This window comes from Salminus brasiliensis, chromosome 4 (assembly GCF_030463535.1).
Source record: "Salminus brasiliensis chromosome 4, fSalBra1.hap2, whole genome shotgun sequence".
Lineage (NCBI taxonomy): Eukaryota > Metazoa > Chordata > Actinopteri > Characiformes > Bryconidae > Salminus > Salminus brasiliensis.
Genome location: NC_132881.1, coordinates 34,368,891 through 34,383,829, shown reverse-complemented (window position 1 = coordinate 34,383,829; position 14,939 = coordinate 34,368,891). Strand labels below are relative to the sequence as shown.

Below are 14,939 nucleotides of genomic sequence, written 5' to 3'. Positions count from 1 at the left end.
TGCTCTGCCCGTGTCTGCACAGGTTTCCTCTGGGTACCCCAGTAAACTGTCGGTTCTCCATTGCTCCTGGGTGCGACTGTGTGAGTGAATGGTTGTGTGTGATACCCTGATGGACTAGCGCCCTGTGATTCTGGGTAGGCTCTGTACCCGCTGCGACCCTGGCCAGCAAAAAGTGGATTGGAAGATGGATATATGTACAATGCATACAAGAGGACAAGGAGACAGATGTATTATTACTATAATACTATAATAATTCATAGATAATGTGCCATTAGATGTAGCTAAACCTTTGTTGAAGCTTTCAGCTTTCCTGCTGTAGAAAGGTTGCTGAGATGTAGGTAACACTCAGTTGATCATCTGATATATAGGCATTAGAAGCTGAAGCTTGTGGAGCAGCTCTGTGACAATGTACTGTCAAATATGGATCATCCAAGCAAAGCGTGACATGACATTCCATAAAGAAAATGCTTCCCAAAAAAAAAAAAGGAATCCACTTCAAAGGGCATGTGTATTAAGCCAACTGACTATTTTTCAATCTTTCAAAAATGAAGAAAGAACAGAGGGTGTGCATCCTTCCAGAATCGTCCTAGTCCCTCCCAAGAGGACAACCTGTACCTATTGATTGAGGAGCTCTAAAAGTGGAATGTGGACTGTGCAGATTCCTCAGAGTTCTGACCCCTTTTTATAGGCTTTAGACCTCACACGACTGCCCTCTGGCTCTCTACGTACTCACAACGCAGCCCAACTGCAAGCTTACACACCTCATCGGCGGCTGCAGCGCGTAAAAGCATCCAGCCATGACTGTTACGTTCACATTAGCACTCCCTTCTCCAGTCCACCTGCTGATTATGCCGCTCTGCTATAATATGTGGAGCTGTGGTCTCTAGTGACAAGACGTATCCCACATATGCTATAGGAGATGCAGAAATAGGCATCACTGTATGTGGTCTCAAAATGTGTGTGTTTGGCTGTGTGAGTGTGTGTCTCAGAGGAGGGTTGTGCTCTGATCCACTTGGCATGGCACAGAAACTACTGTTCATTTCTGGTGGCTGCTCATTTCTCTCTCTCTCCACACACACACACACACACACACACACACACACACACATAGAACTCATGGGCGGGGAGAGTGCTACAACAATCACCTCATCGCCTGCAAGAACTCTCCGGATCCCTCCCCTTTAAGCTGCCAAAAGTTAAATCTATATTTAATGGGCTTCGAGTTAGGGACAACAAAAAGTTTTACCAACTCTCTGCTGGCTCTACTGTGCATTGTTTTTTTTTCCTTTCTGCTTTTTCTGCTCCGCGCTCTGTTTTCTCCCTTTGCTTTCTTTCATTTGCTTCTCTCACGCTCTTTTCATCTCCATCTGTTCCAGGATGCTCACACTCCGCACCTACCCCCAGTGTCTTGTCATTTTTTTTTCTTTCATTTCTCTCTTTCTCTTTCTCTCTCTTTCTCTCAGTCTCTCTTTTTTTATGCAGCGGGGCTGGAAATGTTTGAACTCGACGGCTGCTTAAGATGTCACAGAAACGGAATATGAATGCCTCCCCGTACCCCCCATCTGTCTTAATGCACACCCTGCTTATGGCTGCTCCCATACATAAATAATATAACAATACAAAAGGAGAGGAGTGTGGAGGAGGCCGTCTGCGGAGCCACATGAAAGGCACCGGGAGGCTCTCGCGGGGAGCGTGGCGCGACTCGCTATAAACTTCCACCAAATACCGTGCCAGATTACTCCGATAAAGCACAGTGACTCCCTCCCCGCCTCCTCCACCCCAACCTCATCCATAATGATAACACAAATTTCCGCTTATTACCCATATCTGTGTGTTAGCCTCAAATTCTGGCCACTAGCGGCCAGACAGCGGCGGCAAGGATAAAGCCTAACTCTGACACACGCTCCCCCTGGGCCAGCCGCTGTGTGATACAGCCGTGTTGTGGCACAAACAGATGGCTTGGCTTACTCATTTGCTGCGAGCTGTGCCTGGTATAGCCAATATCACTCCCCCGCCTACCCCCCATACGCCTCTACGACCGCAGGGGACATGGTCAGTATCTGACCTCTGACTGGAAAACACACCTCGCTAAATAGATTTGTTGTCGGTCCACTCATCACAGTCAAGTGGACCCAAATACTGTCCTGGCTCATATTAAAATGGCATCATAGCATATTTCATTTACATTCTTACAAGTAAAGGTGCTGAAAAGGGTTATTTCCAGCAATGCCATAAAAGAGTCACTTTAGACTCCCTAAAGACTCTTTGAGTGGATGATTCTTTAGGGAATCGTTTATGTGAATGAGTGTGAAGACCCTATTCAGTTTGAAGAACCTTCACATGAAACATAATATATACCGTACTTTTCAGAAAATTCAAAAGTACATCATTTAAAACCATTTATCTCTTCAAAATGAGACAGATAAACATAGACACAATCAAAAGTAACAACGAATTCTCAAAGAAGGAAAGTAGCTGAGATCTTGTGAGCTAGTGTAAAGAATAAAGCTTGGTTCCAGATTTCTCCTGGATGCCCCCCAGCCAGCACATGGATTTGTTTGCTTTCATCACAAGCTCACCTGATTTAACATCATTAAGCATTGATTTTCTAAACCAATATTTGGATAATAACTGTAAATAATACTAGACTCCCATGAGAACTTTGGAAGTTTAATAAACTCAGTGACAAATCATTACTTTTTATATTATGCATATTGTTTGTATTTATTTCAATATTACACATTTACTGAGCAAATAAGCACTTACTGCCCAGATAAGAAGCTTTGTAATTCTAATTGTCACATTAGTGAGAACCTTCTTCACTGTACTGTATGTTTTTTTCCCAAACAGGACCATTTAGGAACCTTTACAAGAGGGTATAGAACACACTAATTGTCAATATGCTGAAATAAATGCAGAGTGTGCATTTAGGCCGAGACAGCTTCTACCTCCAAGCAATTAGGCTGCTGAACTGCCGGTATTAGTCCAGTCTGTCACAGAGCTATCTCACTGGTATCATCATACAAGATATCTCATTACACCACCATCCCATACATACACACACACACACACACACACACACACACACACACTCTGCACCCTGCACCTACTTACTGAAACTGTGACCTCTGCTCAGTCACACTGCACCTATCAAAGACTTGTCCCTACTCACACTACACTTGAATTCTATCTGTTCAGTGTCTTTATGTAAACTGTAATGTGACTTTTCCTAGATTATATATTAACCTGTACATTTTAAACAGTGTAATAATGCATGGATAGAGTATATACAGTGCATTTCTTTTTATATATATATATATATATATATTTGTGCATATATCTACTACTGTGGGGAACTATGCACCTAAGGTTTTTACTCACCTTTACACCATTTGATTTGATATGCAAGTGGATAACAGTAGCTGGAGACTATTATTGTTCCACTATGCCAGCGGTTTTCAAACTGTGTTGCGTGAAGTGGTACAGCGGATGACCTCGGAAAATTATCTGTGAGCATTAAAAAAGAGGAACATAGGCCAACTGTGTATACAATAAGTATGTGTGTGGCTTATGTGTCTCGGTGAGATGAAATATGGGTGGTCTTTTGGAGGTTGGATCATAGTGGTACAGTGCCTAAAATGTCTAAGACACCCCAGCACTATGCAGGTTCTAACAGAGGTTAATGGGTTCTGTTATTTAAGTCTTCTTAGGATCCCTTTCTCTAAGCAAAGTTTTTTAGACTTGTAACAGTAGTGGAACCCCTTCTGGTGCTATATAGAACAAACTGTACAAGGTTCCTGGACATGAAGAACTATTTAACTACACAAATGTCCATTTAAGCATTGAAATGATTCTTTGGATTCTACATAGAACAATTGTCTTCACTAAAGAACCTCTAACAAACACCCCCCTCTCCTTTTTTGTGGAGTTTTACAAATAAACAACTCAGTCCACTAACCTATGCGATCAATAAGTACCAGATATCCCACAATAACTACTGAACCCTCACACTGCTACGCTGCTCTGATCGTGAGAGCCTGCCTTTTTGTTTTCAAGCTGCATTCTGGGATATGTTCCGAATTTTTTTGATGAATACAGGTGCTAATCCCTTAAACCGATGCTTGTTAGGATGGAATAGCGTGACGCTTGCATTTCTAATTTGAAGTGTAGCCACAGCCTTTGATAGTGTCAGTTGTTGCAGACAGTGAAATTCACACGAAGCATTGCGCTGACTTGCTATTTATCATCTCTCTCCCTCCCTCCCTCTCTCCCTCCCTTCTTTTCACAGTGTTTTTATGAAGTCTGCATATGTATTAAGAGGGATTTTGTTGTCCCCAGACACCAATTTGCATAAAGTGCAAGCCATCATTGGTTCAAGAGAAGCAAATTACTTCCCTGACAAGATCACCCCTCCCCCTTTTTTTATTTATTAATTTTTAACACAGCACAGGCTGGGGTTGTTAAGAGCACTTAGCCAGATATGCAAAATATCACATTTCCCTAACCAGCGTGATCAATGAGGAGAGGACGGAGAGAGGGGAGAGAGAGGGTGAAAGAGAAAGGGAGAGAAAGAAATTATTGAATTAAGTGCTAGGCCAATCATTTAACAATTCCCTGAGCTGCGGTGTGTGAGAAGGCTCTTTCTTAAGCCTGTGCTTGAGAAACCTGGAGTAATCATGTAAAGCAGTGTAGCCTCGCACGCCGCCGTCCACTGAGTCACTGTAAAGCCACCTCCCTACAGGCGGAGAATTAGCAGGAAGATGCACGGTACTCCCCACTGAATTCCCACATATACTGTGCTTAAACACTGATCACACATCACCACGCAGTATGCATCAGCATACACTGAACGGTGGCTTAGGAACACTGATTCAGGACAGTAATCCGATTCACTCATCTCTTCATCTGGGCTTTTGTTACAGGTCGTCCCCAGCATCCGGGGCTGTCACATTCAGCATTACCAGACTGCACGGTAGGGTGTTTAAAAGAGAAAGTTCCACAAGTTTCATGCCTGATTCAATGCCACTGAAAAGCCACTTTTGGTTCCCTAAATAAACTCTAGCTTCAGTGGTTTCAGCTGAGCTTTTAGGAGTGGTTCTTCAATGGAATCTTTTAGAAGAATGGGGTTTTTGAAGAATCCTCCACTGAAAAATTCTTTAGAGCGTAGGTTCTCAAACCAGTCCTCAGAGCCCCAGTTCACACTCCTGCTCATGTGTTGGGAAACAAGTTAAAAGTAAAGCTGTGGACCGTCTGTAGAGGACCTGAGCATGCTTTTTGAGAACCTCGGCTTTGGGCAACCAAAAAATAGTTGGCATCACACCAAAGATCCCTTTTTGGCGCATGGACTTCACAAGCTAAAGCAGCATTTATTTAGTAACACGTAACTTGTACAGTATTTTTGTTAGCTGTATTATACTGGTTGGGAAGGAGTGCTCTCTTAGACGGCATAGAGCTATGCCAGTCAATCAAGAGCGATGCTAAGGTCATGCAGGCAGAACTGACAAGTTAAAGTTAGCTCTCTTCTCCAAGAATGCTGAGCTGTCCTATATTGTGTGGGCAGATGTCTGCAAATATATGGCAGGTGGCTTCATATGAATGCAAGTTCATTCTCCAATGTTGGTAGCTCTTGTTAGCAGTTTTATGACACATATCGAAATATTAGCTCTTGTACATTACAGGCGCTAGCAAACAACAACAACAACATACGCTAGAGGAACAGAGGGTTTTACCTATTTTCACAGTTTTCCACACAGTGAAGAAAACTCTATGACCAAGCAATGTTCAAGAAACCAAATACATCTCCTATTGTCGATTCTTTAGGATAGCTCTGCAGATTCTTGGTGTGCTCTCAAGCATCTTCATGAGGAGCCACTAACAGGCTTAACGAAGTTCCACATATGCAGAGTCCTTGATAGCAGTTGAAACTAATAACCTGTTGCTGGGGTGTTTTACTGACTTTCTGTTGGTTTCCTAACTTTACTTTAGAACCATAAATCCAGCATTTTACACATGAGCTTTTAGATCAAATATTTTTTTTTTATCTAAACGGAAAAATCCGATGTTTCCAATATTTTGACTTGTGCAATATTTCAACACATGTTTTTCAAATGCACTGCATGTGCTAAGACTGTACTTTTCAGCATATGCAGGCCTATGCTGTCACTACACTGTAGCAAAACTACTGAGTGCCACTTTGCACCTGAACTTGAAATGGAGTTGCTCACCAAAGAGCTGTCTGCAAGTCTACAAGTAATTAAAACTGAGAGGCCTTTCCACCATCATACTAAAATAAAGCGGCACAATCCAGCAGGCTGTGACCCTGCCTGTAACACCCCAGACTTGCAAAAGAGTGAAAAATAACTTGAGGAGAGCATTCATCTTACCACATTAGCTTCTGATGAAGCTGTTGATAGACCTGAAATGAAAATGTCCTTTTTTCCCCCCGTCTCGTCTGACAAAGAGCGTGATGTAATGTTATTTGATATTAATGCAATTCACTAAGTAAGATCCAGGGTCCATTGTAGTTCAAATGTTATTCTTCTTCTTTGTCATGTCTGTGAACAATACTTGGTCATTGTGGTTAACTCTAATAAGATTAAAGTACTTTGACGGAAGACGGTGTAATTCATTTCTTCATTAGGAGGCGGAGAGCTCACGCGGCCGCATGCTAATTCAATCAGCACACTTTGGGGGGAAAAGCAGACAGCTCTGGAAAATGGAAAACGAATGTCTTCGTGCATAGAGATGATGTATGCTCTATCAGCATCTGCTGGTTAACAGCCATAAACAACAGAGGCTGCAGTACAAAGTGTCCAAAAGTGCCTCTTTGTTTGACTCCTGTGTGCCATGTTGGCCGGCTTTACGTACACTGTAAGGTGAAATACGAGTTAAGGCTATTCCTGTTTCCATCATATTTTTCTGAACACTCCAGATCATTGAAGATTATATGGCATTACATCCACACGTTTGATTTGATCGCCAGCAAAAACACTGTGGCAGTCTGCTTCTAATAATAATTAGTGTTCCCATACGATGGCAACTGATGCTGCTTTCATCTTTATGGCCACAGGACCAAAGAACTGGGATGGAGGTTTAAGACCGCTTCACATGTTTTCCTATTATGTTACACTCCAGCACCACACCAGGCTTTGTGTAACGTGCCCAGTCTAGACTATTAAAACTAAGCTCCCCATCACAGAGCATTTTGCCGCAGACACCCAGAAATAAGCTCCTTAAATAAGCACATGAACTTTGCCTTGTCATTTCTGACACTGATGCCTAGTTTTCAGAGGCCAGGGAGGGAGAGAAAAAGCCAATGGAAAGTCAACGTTTGCATTCAATCTTCCATGAGCGCATGGCAGTCCCCGCCAACCACCTTAAACGGCTAATGTTCATGTGTACAGTAACACTTCTGAGAACAGATCACTCTGAAGCTCTTGGCAGTGTTATCTTGTAACCGCTGTGAAGTTTAGAACATGATACCATGCCATGTGACGAGACATGTCAAAATAAAAGAAGTCTGCAAGAACACACAGCAATGTGCCCGTCGCTCGGCTCCAGTTATTGTTGCCAGCGGTATAGATGAGTATCAAAAGCTTGGTGAGAAAGTGAGAGTTTGAATATGTTGAAACAGTGAAACTGCACACAAAAAAAGACCATTATCAAACCCAGTATCATTAATAATGAAGTGACTTCTGAATGTCCCAAGAACAATGGCATTGTGTTTGGAAGAGAAGACAAATTTCTTTATTCTTTCTGTGAAACTCTTCTATCTATTAATTACATTCATATCTTCATTCATTATTTTATTGTATTTCTCCAGCTTTTTTTTTCCTCTCCATTTTTTTTTACAGCTAATGTGATTTTTAATCAGAGACTGCAGCTCTGCAATCTAATCCTGAATATTATTAAAGCTTTTTATAATTGTGAACAAAAACTCTTTTTGATCTGACGTGAACTGATTGCCAAAAATATGTTGTAAAACAAGGACGATAACAATCAAGGCCAAGCTATTCTTGTACAGAAGTTCTGAAGCTAGCTATCTTCCTACAACTTTGTCAAGCAAAACCATTAGCTACAATGCACAGAACATAGCTCTGAGGCAGACGGAACCAGACTTTTTTTTTTCGCTCCTTAAAAATGAGAGCGTAATAAATTGTACAAATAAAATCATAAAACAATTAGCAGCCTTAATAGCGCTTGCAACAGTGCAAGATATGGTTTGTGTGATGATTCTAAAGGCTTTTCACTGTCACGTTTGGAGAAGGCGTCCAGTGCTGAATACCTCTTAAAGTTCTCCACTTTAATGTAGCAGATCCCGGAAACCTCTGTACCGAAAAAAAAACCCAAAAAAAAAAACACAGAGCTGAAGGAAGAGGGACCAATCCGGAGACTTTCGCTCTCCGTCAGTGTCTGCTTTTTCCCAGGATTCACTAATGACAGTGGCTCCAGTGAGTCATCTCTGGGAATGATGATCAAAGCCAAATTAAGTCTGACTTTTATGCAAAATGTAATATGTAAGCCTCCAGCAATGTCTTCCCTATTGATTTTTTTCTCTCTCTCTCTCTCTCGCACTCTCTATTTCTCTCCATTTTTATCCTACTATAACACACAGTGTGAAATTTAAAGAAAGAGGTTTTTAGCCACGAAAAAAAACAACGACGGCAGCATCCAGAGTTCTGCCTGTTTGCATTTAGAATCAATTTCAAATATAAGTGGTTATGTTACTAAAATAAATGGTGCCTTTACTATTCTGTAGATCTGACATAGGCAGGAGAGACAGTAATATGTGTCGTGGAACTGCTCACAAATGGCATTCCTACAGAACTAAATCTCACAGTAGTCACAAGAAAGACATAGTAGATCTCTTCATTTTCAGGCCGGGCTAGTGCTAAAGCAATGCTAAGGCAATGCTTAATGAAATTACACTATTTGCCCAAAGAGACAGAGAAGTGCCGCCATCACTGCTTTTACTCAGGACATGTTCTGTTTTTTCAGTGAAATTGAATTAAATTTGTTTGAATTGTTCTGAGTAAACGATTGTATAAAAGAGTACACATTTAATAAAAAGAGCAGATCTTGGAAAAGTCATAAGACAAAGTGAAGTTATGGGGGAAAAATACACACACACACACACACACATACATACATACACATTACGCTTTAGTCCTGCTACTGTGTTTTGCTGGACTCAGTGAAGTGAAGGGTAATTCAGTATCTTGAAGGCTTCTGTACAGTACGTATTGTAAGGCTGACTTCACCACACTCACCTGGAGTCTAAACAAAGCTCCAACACCTGCACATTCAACCTGTGCATCTGTCCTCTGTTCTCAGGGTGAATACTAAAACTCCCTGGATAGTCAGTGTAGATACATCACGCAGAATGCTGAAACATTCCAACTGCTATACACTACTATGGTAGGTAGCAGCGATATCTCTGATAGTGCTGAGGCTTTGTGTGTGTATGTGTGTGTCTGTATGTTTCTTCAGTCCTCCTGTGCTCTTTTGACAGACTGCCTGCAAAATCACTGCCTGCACCCGTACATATCTGGCATAAAAATCCTTTTCCGTCCTCAAAAGCACTACCATTTTCAAAGAAGCCAGGCTCTGCGGATAGATGACGGTGGCAAACCTTTAATTTCCCTTGACGAGCTGTCGACAGCCTCCTTATGGAGGACAGGTGACTTTTCTGAAGGTTATTTGCGTAATTGTTTATTTATCTCTTCCTTTTCGCATGCAGACCCCCCCCCCCCCTCAATCTCTCCATCTTTTTCTCTCCTCTCTCTTTACCCCTTTGTTAGAAGGTCTTTCCATCTAGCCTTGTCTTTTAATGAACCTGTTTCTTCATTAGGTACCAACCACAACACTGTAATTTCCAAGTATTTTGTGCAATTTTGCAATTTTTTTATATCCTGCTGCATCAACAAAAATGCAACATAGCTCGTTTTTTATACGTACGTTGTACACTGGCATTAAAAGGAGGTGAGTCTCAGACTTTCGGAACAGCATCAGAAATAGTATCGCCTTCCTACGGGCCCTTTGTTCAGCCAACCAGCCAACTAGCGATAAATCTGCGGCACTACAACGCTTCAACCAGTTCCATGTCAGAGATTACAAGGACCTGTAATGTTGGTGGACATATTGCTGTTTGGTGGATGGAAAGACACCCCCGGTGTGTGCGTGAAAAAGGGATGTAATACGACAAATCATGTTTGTCAGAAATGATGCTGACAGCTTCAGATGCCGAGTACGTCTGAGCCAACGGAGGAGCCACTTTGTGGCGCGGCATTTCGTAGCCACATGCATAATGCGTGTTTAATGTGATTTGCCCAGGTTTATCTGGGCTGGGCTGTGCCTGATTATGGCCTATGCGCCGCTGCATAAAGTTAAAGATGCCTCTTTATTACTGACCATTCTTACAGCCCTGTTTCATAAGCCCCTCTTTGCATCTCCACCAACCGCCTTAAGTACTTTGAAGAGCCTGAGAGCACACTTCACAAATTTCCACTTAGGGAGCATATCAAGTGTCAAAAAAAATCAAGTTTCCCATTCCATAGTCTGTTTTTTTTTTTCTTCCCCTCTTTCCTTTTTTTCCCTCCCCGGAAAAGCCTTCCAACTTTGCACTGGGTTCTGCTAATACACTTTTAAAGCGTGTTCCCCTTAAGACTAATCATATGAACTTCCGCAAATCAGCACTCCACTCCTCGCAAAAGTTTAGAGGCTATGCTCGTCCAGCCTTTTTCTAGGTTAGAAGAAGCGAGGCAAGGAGGAATGCGAGGTAAAGTAGCGAGGATCTCTGTTTCAATTCAAACCACTCGACCTCTCCGTTTGGAAAAAAATATTGTGGGTATCAGCAGAATCCTGACACAGACCTGTGTGCACACAATAGTGCATGTGTGCGTATGTGTTATCATCTAAAGAAGTTTCGCTGCTGAGCTGTTCATTTATGTAGAAGTTTCTGTCTCCTCGGAGCACCACCGGGTCTCTCCGCTGGCCCCCCTCTCCCTCTCGCTCCTTCTCCCCATTCTCCCTTTCCTCCACTTTTTAATTCCCCCTTTTTTCTTCAACTTCGCCTTCCCCTTTCACTCGCACATGCAGGAGCATCATCTTGCACACACAGCGCGCCGAGTGTGATGGGGGACTCAAGTAATACAGGCATCTGCTCAGGGTTTTTTGTGTTCAAAAGATTCAATTAAAAAATAATTACCAAAAGATTAGTAGTAGTCGAACATGACTGTACTGTTTGAATTGATGTTTCCTTTTCATCTGGTTTAATAATAGAATGCTTTCTTAATTAAGAAAAAAAAGGGGAGGACTGCCTCGGTACACCCTGAATAAAAGTTTGTTTGATGTGCTCAAAAATTAAATATTTTTTTGATCTAACAAATTAATTTTTTTCCCTCCCCTCTCCCTTTTTTTCCAGCAGGAGATAAAGACAATTTAATTTAGATACCAGTGGCTAGAACAAACCATTCCCTGAGCTTTGGTCAACGAACAAGCTATAAAACCAAAACCCAGAACAATTAATTGCCATGGTGTTCATCTACAGTGTGGGGTGAGCTACGCAGGAACGTGATAGCGCATATATGGGCCGTAATGATATCGGGCCGAAAGCAAGAAAGAGAGAGAGAGAATCCGGTGGAATTTTCTCCTTAAATTACCTTCTCTGTGGTGGCCCTCTCTCTCCGTGCGGCTAATGCACAGCTTACAAATCCTGCGCGTGTATGCAAACACAGCAGGAATCTCCCGCACCGCCGTAATTACGCTGCCATTTTAATCTCTGCCAGCCTTATGTAAGATTACACACACTGGAACTCGAACCGGTCGCTCAGAATGACCACGTTCAGGCAGGCCGACTGGGGCTGTCTCTGAGGCTTTGTTATTTCCATGCTCCACAGCACAGCCTAGCATGGACCGCTAGCCCCTCTCTTACTCTCTCTCTCTCTCTGTCTGTGTCTTTCTGTATTGCTCGGTCGCTGCCCCCCCCATCCCTTTAATCCACACTGTAGCCAGGCCTGTCAGAATCCCCCACTACCTGTCACACTGCTGACCACTTCATCTGCTCTCACACAGCCACACAGGCCTGCTGCTGTTTGACCAGACTTTGACCTCGGCCTCGTCCAGGTGGGACTCCTCAGAGACAGTGTAAGAGTGAGACATAAAGGGAGAGAGACAGAGAGAGAGAGAGAGAGAGAGAGAGAGAGAGAGAGAGAGAGAGAAAGAAAAAGAGAGATACAACTGTACCATGAGTGCGACCTGTGCTCGCCTTATTCCCCTTATTTGTTCGGCATATGGCTGAATAATAAATGAACTCTGTCACAGGTTTTAAACATGTGTGCCACTTGAACACTGTGTGTATGCTGGGTAATGTACACAAAGGGGCCTTTCTAAAGTGGAGGGTGGGGGGAGGGGTAGATTTCTTTCTGAAAAGAGGAGTGAAATGATTGCAGGAGTTTTCAGGTTTTTACTACTTTAGGGACGGTCACTGTTTATAGTTTGTTCCGATTGTCTTAATTGCTTCCAGGCTTCCAGACAGGAATTGTAATCGTCACAGACACACACAAACTTGCATCTCCAAAAAGACAACTTTACAGGAGAAGGAAAAATCCATCTTTACTTTCAATGGAAGACAATGTAAAAGATTTTACATTAGAAGGCATTTAGGAGCATTTCTATTGGCCCATTCACCTTTTATATTTTATATAAAGGACAGCTGTCCATTTCAAATTATGTCAAAAAGTGCAAAAGAACAAAAAGCTTTGTGTGAAAGTATCAACACATGGAATATTTGCCTTTGCCTGATTAAGACTTACCATTTACTTCCTGAGTCTCACGTCCAGCCAGTTACTCCTGCCCCAGCTACCTGAGTAAAAACAATAAAAACAATAAAAACACACTTATTAGAGTAAAATCATTCAGATAAGTAGACCTCCATATATATATAAAGGCAAGTAGGACTCACAAGTATCCTCTTGAACCCTAATTTCAGTGCATAATCACAGTTACTACTATGCTAATAACTTAACAAGCAACATACAAAGAATTACACTTGGCTTTGGTGATCAGCCTCATAAGAGCACTTTAAGAATCAAGTTGACCCACACTATTATTTATCACCCTTATCTAATTATTAAAGTAAAAACAGGATGACTTCTTCGGATGTTAATTATGACTGACAAATTAAATCTGAAGAACAAAAAAAAAAAAAAAGGTTTTTTGATTGAATAAAAATGTTCTTTATCTCTGAACTATGTGCCTTTGTCTGGTTTGACTGTCCCTGAATGTTCAAGAAATGAGTGTTGGCGGAAAGGGAAGAAAAGATATTAATTAAGAGTAAATTCTGCATTGACTCAGACTTGTACATAAGACAAAAGGTTAAGTAAATGCCAGGGCTGCTATGTCACTTCAAACAATGAGTATTAGCTTTGGAATCATTAATGTCTGCTGAGAAAACACAGTCAAATTGGAGTCTTGATTGCCAGAAAATGTGAGGCCAGGGCTGTTTCATTTCAATCTATAGCTAAATTAGCCTCCGACGGCGGGTTGAAAACACACAATTAACTGAGCTAGGTGGGGCGTAGGGGAACAGGACCTCTAATGTGCTGCTAGATTGAGATTGAGCTGAACTCCCGAAACAGAATCGTCTCATTGGCCTAACAAATCAAAGCTGAGTGTCCCTGGCTCTTGGTTCCAGTGCTACCTGACTACACACACACTCCTGCCGGACACACGCTCAGGACGCACGCAGTCAGTGCGTTAGACGGCACATCATAGATTTTGCACGGACATCTTTTCAGGAACTCAATATTGCATTTCCTTTTCCATCATAATGCTCGCCCATCAGCTGAATGATTCCAGCAATTAGCATTCTGCAAAACAATGTGGGCATTATCTCTGCAGCTCTGACAAAGGGGATGCACATAAGCACACAAATAAGGAAATATATAAATAAATGAAGTAGGCACTGGAAACGTAGGCCTCTCTTTGTAGTGGGAGAAATTGCAGAAGCGTTTGAGCAGCGGCGAGGTAGCGTTTCAGAGCATATGGCGTTTTAATTCCTGTTTGTCTCGACTGGGTAACTCCGGCCCGCTGAATCCCCAGCTCCATCCAGGGAAATATCTGAAGAAGTGAAATACTTAAGAACAAAGGACTTCAATTTCCTCTGTAATGGGATTTTTATTCCCCATATTTTCCACAGAATTATGAAACTGAGAATTCCTGATTCACTGATTTATTTCCCTTAGCCATCTTCCTCCCGCTCTCCCTCTCGCTTCTCCGTCTCTGTTGCATTCGAAGAATTAACAGACAATCTCAAAAAACATCTCCTTCACCTCCGAGCAAGTCCATCAATAAAGCACACAAATAACCCAACATTTCACTTCTGACACCCAACACGAGAGGGATCCTGAGTGCGGGCGGGATGTTCATTTTTAATCACGAGTCGGCTTTGTGCCTGTTGACAGCTAGTGAAGTATGACTAATAAGTCCGGTGTTGCTGCTTTCCCGCTGAGGTGGAATGGTCTCGGCAGACGCACAGCCCTGTACATCATAATAAAATTCATTGCAGGGTGGCTAATAATCTCACTGTTTTTCACTTTGGTGGCAATCATGGCTACTGCAACGAGCCATGATTCACCAATTAATAGGCCATATTTCTGCAGCCCGCTACTCTAAATGGACAGTGTCAACAGACCTAGTGAAGGCTGCAGTGAATTGATTGCACCAAGTTGTGCTGAGCGGTTCTCTCGCTGTGTAATAACAGCGTGATATAAAGGCTCTAGCTCCCAATTACATTGTTATTACAGGGTAAAAGCAGCTTATGCTGTTCTACCCTGGCACTCGTACGTCCATTATCATGTTCATTGACTAACTCTTTAAAATACACCATATGTCCAGATGTTTGCGGACACCCCTTATTATTTACTGTCAAGAGAATAGGA

General features: G+C 42.2%; 1 long non-coding RNA gene across 4 annotated transcripts in view; it reads right to left on the bottom strand.

Annotated features, from left to right (window-relative positions):
* LOC140554782 (uncharacterized) overlaps positions 1–14,939 on the bottom strand; it is a 367,378-nt gene that overhangs the window by 108,587 nt on the left and 243,852 nt on the right. For all 4 annotated transcript variants that reach the window (XR_011979644.1, XR_011979642.1, XR_011979645.1 and 1 more), the window contains one exon: positions 12,813–12,862. This is a non-coding gene — a long non-coding RNA (uncharacterized lncRNA). The remainder of the gene's footprint in view (positions 1–12,812; positions 12,863–14,939) is intronic.